Genomic DNA, 7,491 nt, shown 5'->3' on the forward strand with positions numbered 1-7,491 from the left:
GCCCGATTCGATGCATTCTGCGAGAAGTGGAAGATACGACTGACTAAGTCGACTCCCAGATATCCTCAGAGCAATGACCAGGCAGATACCATCAACAAAACCGTCTTCGACGGGTTAAAAAAGCGCTTAGAAGCAAAAAAGGGGTGATGGGCAGAAGAGCTCGAAGGAGTTCTTTGGTCGCATCGTACGACCCCGAGACAGGCTATGGGTCAAGCCCCATTCGCCCTCGTTTACGGAACGGAATGTATGATCCCCGCGGAAGTAGAATTTCCCGGAGTATGGAGAAGATTCCTCCCCGAACGAGAAGATCTGAACAGCGCGATGCTGCTGGACGAACTCGATCTTATTAACGAGCGGCGAGACCAAGCTCTCATACGAATCCAAAATTACCAGCACGCCGCCGCAAAATACTACAACTCAAACGTTCGCCATCGCAGGTTCAAAGAAGGCGAGCTGGTCCTTCGCAAAGTCTTCCAAAACACTTCCGAACGTAACGCAGAAAAACTGGGAGCAAACTGGGAAGGTCCATACAAGGTCATAAAGGTAGTCCGACCAGGATCATACCAAATCGCAAACATGCAGGACGTCAAGATCCAAAGAACCTGGAACGCGATGCATCTTAAGAAATACTACCACTAATCTTAAAGTGGATCCAAAGAACTACGAGATGGCTTGATCCCCTAAAAAAGGGTACGTAGGCAGCTCGCCCAGCAAGTTTAGCTATCCCCCCATCTTAAAAAAAAGGGGAATGGGTACCTATACTCGTATACTCCCACAACTTTCAAAAAGTCGATCTTTTCGAAACTTTTTACAAAAAAAAAAAAACGCGACGCTACTGTCGCTAAGCCCACTATCCGACGAACGGCTAGAACGGCGGTCCAGAACTCGCCCAGAACGCCTAAATCAGCGAAAAAATGAAAGCTGACTTGTCATCGCATAGCCTTAGTCCGAAAGTAAACCTTGGTCTTGCCCTAAACCCAGTGTTACTGGATCCTGACATCTCAAAGGCATAATATCGACATCCCGATATGAGATCCCAAAACTTGTCTCTTCACTTAAGTCTATACGTTTTCACCAGTCCTCGCACAAAGCAAAAGCTCCGCGCTCAACAGCCTATGGATACGGTGATCGTCCGGGGGCAAGGAACGAGATGACAACTCACTCTTTCAACCTCTAACTTCGAAAAACCCAGAGTTCTCTCGATTTATAATAAGCCAAAAAGGTTTTATAGATTGAGCCAAGCATTATACAAAAGGCCCTAACAAGGGCAGAGATTCAAAGCCACCAACGGCCAGTCCCGAAATATGCAAACTGTGGCTTCATAAACAGGCCAAAACAAAAAATAAAAAAAATCCCCTAAACGATCGTTACCCTAAGCACTCCTCGGAGCACCACCTTCATCCTCAACCCCACAGCCATCACCTCCCTCGGCCGCTTCGTCATTTCCTCTCCCGCTCGCAACATCTCCACCTTCTTCAGCCACGGGGCCTTGCCACTCGATCTCTCCCAAACGCGGTGTGAGGGTGCACTCGTGCAGCTGAGAGAGGATCGAGTCGAAGTCCCCGTCAGAAGCCTTCAACTCCTCCTTGCGAGACAACAGCCTGGCTTCTTCGGAGTCCAGAGTCGGAGCCATGTCGCCTTTGAGCAGGTGGATCTCGTTCAGGCTTCCCTCGATGCTCGCCAGAGCCAGGTCTTTCTCACAGACTGCCATGAGGGAATCAAACAGAACAGCCATCCTCGTCAGGCGAGCGTGAAAATCATCCCTCGAAACAACAGTCCTCGACTCTTCTCGGTTCTGTATTTCACGCTGGAGACGACGGACTTCGGAATCCTTGCTCTTCTTCTCTTTCTTCAGCTTGAACAATGCGCTCGCCGACTTTCCGAGGTCCCGCTCGAGATCGCTGACCCGAACCTCCAGCTGAGAGAGCTCAGCAGCACGAGCAGCTTCAGTAGATTTCAACGCGGCGCCGGCTTGTTTCAATGCCTCTGGCGATTCAGCCAGGCCCCTTGTCGAACGTTCTATCTCTGATCCTCAGTCGCTGAGCATCCCGTCAATCAGGGATACAAACTATACATGAAATAAGGGTCAGGATAATCGTAGAACAAGGTGGCTTATGCTGAAAATAGTCAAAAGAAACCTTGGCACGGTGTTGCGACAAAGGTCCCGAGGGCTCCCCTTCCGCGCCAGCGGTACATCCCCTCTTCTTGACGGTCTCGGTTGCAGCGCCAGTCCTCTTGTGACTTTTGGTCAAAGGAGCAGCACTGGACGCGGGAAGCCCTAGGACGATCTCCTTCCTATCCAAAGGCGGAGGCATCAACTCCGTCGCCTTCTCCTCCTTAGGAGCTGGGACTGGTGTGGTCGAAGAGCCCGAGGGTTGAGCCGAGACCTCCGGAACTTGAACAGGAACCATGGCCGATTCTGCAAGGGGCGTGGCATCACCAGGGGACTTGTTTCCTCCAGCCGAGGTCGGCATCGCTGGCGAAGAAAGGATAGCTGGCACCTCAGGCTGAATCCGACCCCCTTCTTCTCGGCACTGCATCTGGACAGTCTCTCTTTGAAAGAAAGAAACCCGGCGACGAAGGTTGGAGTAGCTTCATGCATGGCCGGAGTTGGAAGTACCGAGTTGGCCTCACCCATCTCGACGTCGGAGCTTTTCTTTTCACTTGGGGAGAAAGACATTCTCGATAGGTTGTTTGAAGAAAAGAGAATGTGAGAGAAAGAGATGTGTGAAGAATGAGGAGTGGTGAGTTGCTACTTATAAGGATATGAGGGTGACGTGGATTTCTGCAATAAATAATATTAGCCAACGATTTCGATTTCTAATTCACATCATTCGCCCGCAAAATCGTCTCCGACTCTTACGGGCTGGGGGGCTAACTGTTGGGGTCAAAAATGGTTATTTTGAAATCAACGGCTATGATTATTTCTTATTCACGAATTTCTCGCAAAACATTCACTGAAAGAAAGATCGGAAGTGAACAAATGAGCAAATCAAGCACAAAAGCCACTCGCCGGAGAGCTGAACCATCACGCGGGTCAGCTCGCCGGCGAGCTCAACCATCACGTCGGTCAGCTCGCCGGCGAGCTGAACCGACATGTTGTTATACTCGCCCGGCGAGCTCAACCATCGCGCCGGTCAGCTCGCCGGCGAGCTGAACCGTCGTGTGGTTGTGCTCGCCGGCGAGTTCAACCGTCACGATAGTCGGCTCGGCCGGCGAGCTCGACCTGATCCCAGCCTGTCCGACTTACTTCGACTCCCGTATCTTCTGTATAGCTGTGATATCCGACCTTCGGGACCATATACTTCTTGTTTCGATTAAAGTTATTCTCGAACTTTTATGACCAAAACTGAGAAATCGTATAAACGCCAAAAGGCCTAAGGACAGTCCGCAAGGATCCAAACTGGTTTAGAGGTCCATCTACGCTCTCAGACGGGATTCGAGCCCATAAAAGTTATGACGGTTTGTCCTAACTCGTAGAAATACGATAAATGCTAAGTTTCCAATGATAAATGTAAAGATTCAGGGATAACTATCAAATATCGACGAAAAATGGAATATTCCCAAAAGAGATAAGACTTGGGCCCGAAGGCGAAGGTTGGGCAACCGACCTAGAGCGACTATATAAGGAGAGCAGGAGCAGAAGAAAAGGGGATCCGAGAATTTAGAATTAGAGAACTCCTGCTAGCTTAGAGAACTTATGGCTTAGGTGGTTAGACTATGACGGCAAGGCGTAGGACGTCTTGGCCTCCTCTTGTCCTGTAGTTCTGATAGTTAGCATATCTCTACTCCTCTCGGAGAAATCTTGTATTCATACTATTCAATAAAACGCCTCTGAGCGATTATCTATCTTTTTATCGTTCTAAAGTGATTACGCTGAGAATTCTGACCTTCAAGGAAAAACGGGTTCACTCGGTTTTCCTCCATTATTATTTATTATAATCGACGGTGTGAATTTCGGTTCCCACAATGTTTCACATCAACATTGCTTAAAGATCGAAATCAATTCTCTCGTCGTGCTTCTCCTTGTGTGTTTCTTGGATATCCTAATGGTTATAAAGGATACAAGGTTCTTGATCTTCATACTAATGTGATTTCGATTTCTCGCAATGTGATTTTTCATGAAACTACTTTTCCATTTTCTAAAAATTTTCCTGCATCATCTGAATCTGATATCGTTGGTCAACATGTGTTACCTCTTCCTGTCCCTGATTCGCCATTTCCGGCTTTCTTTGATCTAGGTTCGTCGACTTCTTCTGATTCTTCTATGTTTCATTATGTTGAACCTGATCATGTTGTTTCTTTACCGCCTGTCATGTCTAATGATGATTCTTCTGTAGTCAATCCTGTTGAACCTGTTAATCGTGCTAGGCGTCAAACTAAGGTTCCTGCTTACTTGGATCAGTATCATTGTTATCTTTTGCAAAAGTCTCCTTTTCTTTTTTATTCTACTCATACAACTTCATATCCGATATCTGCTTTCTTGTCCTATGATAATGTTTCTGTTGATCATCGAAATTTTTTGTTAAACCTTACCACAACCTTTGCCCCCAAAGACTTTTCATGAGGCTATCTGTTCCGATGAGTTTAAGGGGGCAATGAAAACTGAAATGAATTCTCTAGAGAGCACTTGCACTTGGTCTATCTGTCAACTGCCTGAGGGAAAGCATCCGGTTGGTTGTAAATGGGTGAATACATACAAGTACAACCCTGATGGAACGGTTGAACGTCCCAAGTCTCGTTTGATGGCTAAAGGTTACACTCAATTGGAGGGCCTTGATTATATTGATACGTTCTCACCGGTGGCCAAGTTGGGAAATTTTCGGCTCCTCCTCAGTCTTGTTGCTGCTCGGAACTGGTTTACTCTGCAGTTGGACATTAGCAACGCTTTCCTCAATGGTGATTTGGATGAGGAAATCTACATGACGATCCCTCAAGGCTATGAAGCATTAACAGGCAAGGCAGTCCCTCCGGGTTCTGTATGTCGTCTTCACAAGTCTCTTTATTGACGCAAGCAGGCATCGAGACAGTGAATCACAAGCTTTCTGCTGTTTTCTTCCATGAGGGTTTTGTTGAAGCTCATGCGGATCATTCTCTGTTTGTGAAGCGTACATCAAACCTATTTATTGCAGCACTGATTTACGTTGATGATATCTTGCTAGTAGGCAATGATGAAGCAGCTATAGCTCGCTTCAAAGAAGTGCTTCAAGCTGCATTCAAACTACGTATCCTCGGTCCTATTAAGTATTTCTTGGGTTTTGAGATTGCTCGGAATTCAACAGGGATCTCTCTTAACCAACGGAAATACACATTGGAGCTTCTTCAGGATGCAGGCTATCTCGGCTGCAAGCCTGTTACAGTACCTATGGTACCAAATCAGAAATTATATGAGTCTACTGGTACTCTACTTCCTGATGCCTCTGTTTACAGGAAGATTGTGGGTCGTCTCTTATATTTAACCCACACAAGACCGGACATTACTTATGCTGTGCATAAGCTCAGTCAGTTTATGGCAGCTCCACGATCTGATCATCTTACGGCTGCTTATCATGTGCTTTGGTACTTGAAGAATGATCCTGCACAAGGTTTATTCTATCCAGCTGACCCTGATCTTACCTTGACTGCATTTAGTGATGCAGACTGGGCTACATGGCCTGATTCTCGACGCTCCATTACCGGCTATTGTATGTTCCTTGGTACCTCTTTGGTGTCTTGGCGTTCGAAGAAGCAACCGACGGTTTCACGAAGCAGTTCTGAAGCGGAGTATCGTGCAATGGCAGATGCGACTTGTGAGCTCATTTGGTTAACATCTCTGCTTCAGTCTCTTCACAGCTCTCCCTCTGCCCCTGCAACATTGTTCTGTGCAATATGTCTGCGTTACATATAGCCTCTAACCCCGTGTTCGACGAACGTACAAAACACATCGAGAATGATTGCCATGTGGTTCGGGAACAGTTGCAGAGTGGGTTCTTGAAGACTATGCACGTCAAGAGTGAACATCAGCTTGCTGATTTATTCACTAAAGCGGTTCAGCCGAGTGTTTTCAAGACCTTAATGTCCAAGATGGGTATTCATTCCATCTTGTTAGAGTTATTATTATACCGGATTGTAGATATGATTAAACCGGTTCTCAATGTACATATAAATACTGATTGTATACGGTTACATTTTGATTAAGTGAAAGTATAGTTTTTACATCTCTAACAAACTATACTCTCTCTCTCTCTTCATCACCATCTTCATCGAGCTTGAGCTCGAGCTTCACTAGCTCTAATAATCAGTCCCATGAGCCCTTAAAAAAATGTCTATCTTTTGTAACCACAATGATTCTGCTTCCACTTCCGAACTAATGAGCTTGACCCGCCAATACATATAGCACCACTTGATCATCCAAATCATCGATAAAGATAAGGACTTTCTGATTCTTTAACCTATTTTCCACCGCGCCTAAGTGATCTATCTGTGTGTGCCTTGTGCCTAAAATTTCAGACAGAAAATGCCTTTGCAAACTCAACTTCAAGTTATAGTCATCAGGGTTGGCTCCCCTATAACCTTCCATAATCTTAGATATGAATCTCCTGTCAATGAAAACACTGCACTGGAACCGACGAGAGAGTCTACTAAATAGAGCTCTTGCAATGGTAGTCTTGCCAATTCCCGAAGGACCCCATATCCCAACCATCCTTACTTCCTCAGATTCCAAATCCAACAGCAAGCTCATCTCTGCAATATGATCTTCAATGCCAACACATTCCTCAAAATGTTTTGATGGAGTAAAATTCAGTTTGCCCAAAAGGTCATTGACGATTGCTTCAATCATTTTTGCTTCGTTATTGCTAACATGAAACAACGAGAAAACATTGTAAAATGTCACGTAGAAACATATATTTGAAGACATACATATATAGCACTAATAGAGTTTTAGATTGTCGTACAAATTTTGGGAATGGTATCCGAGTAGATTCGCGACAACGGTCAACGCCTGCTGCCATCTGACTTTCACTGCTTTTGTTTTCATCTTACAAGTCTTGGCAAAACCCTCTCCAAACTTGTTGAAAGTTAAACTTGATTTGGATCACATTTTGGGCTAATAATTTACTAAGTATCTTAAGGCTGCGATAGCTATCATCAGTCTTATTGATGTTATTCTTGTCACTGGAGAATATGTATCAAAATAGTCAAGGCTATCTAAAATTATCCTCCACCTCTTTATAATAAAAATCTAGATATTCTCATAAAATTATCTAGATAATTATAATAAAAAATCTTAGATATTATGGTAGAATTCTCTAGATTTAGGATTAAAATATGTAAGATATTTTGTATTTTGGAGGCTATAAATACCTCCACTCCCCTTTCATTTTGTATCATCAAGAAGTATCCAAGTTTCTAAGAATCATCTAAGTAATAAGAATCATCTTCTAAGTTATAAAAGCTTTCTTCTTCACAAAGCTTCTTTCTCTTCAAACACTTAAACACTTTCTCCATCTT

At 44.8% G+C, this 7,491-nt stretch overlaps 1 pseudogene; it reads left to right on the forward strand.

Annotated features, from left to right (window-relative positions):
* Positions 1-7,491, forward strand: part of LOC106314507 — a 10,715-nt pseudogene that overhangs the window by 1,484 nt on the left and 1,740 nt on the right.

This window comes from Brassica oleracea, chromosome C9, assembly GCF_000695525.1.
Source record: "Brassica oleracea var. oleracea cultivar TO1000 chromosome C9, BOL, whole genome shotgun sequence".
Classification (NCBI taxonomy): domain Eukaryota; kingdom Viridiplantae; phylum Streptophyta; class Magnoliopsida; order Brassicales; family Brassicaceae; genus Brassica; species Brassica oleracea.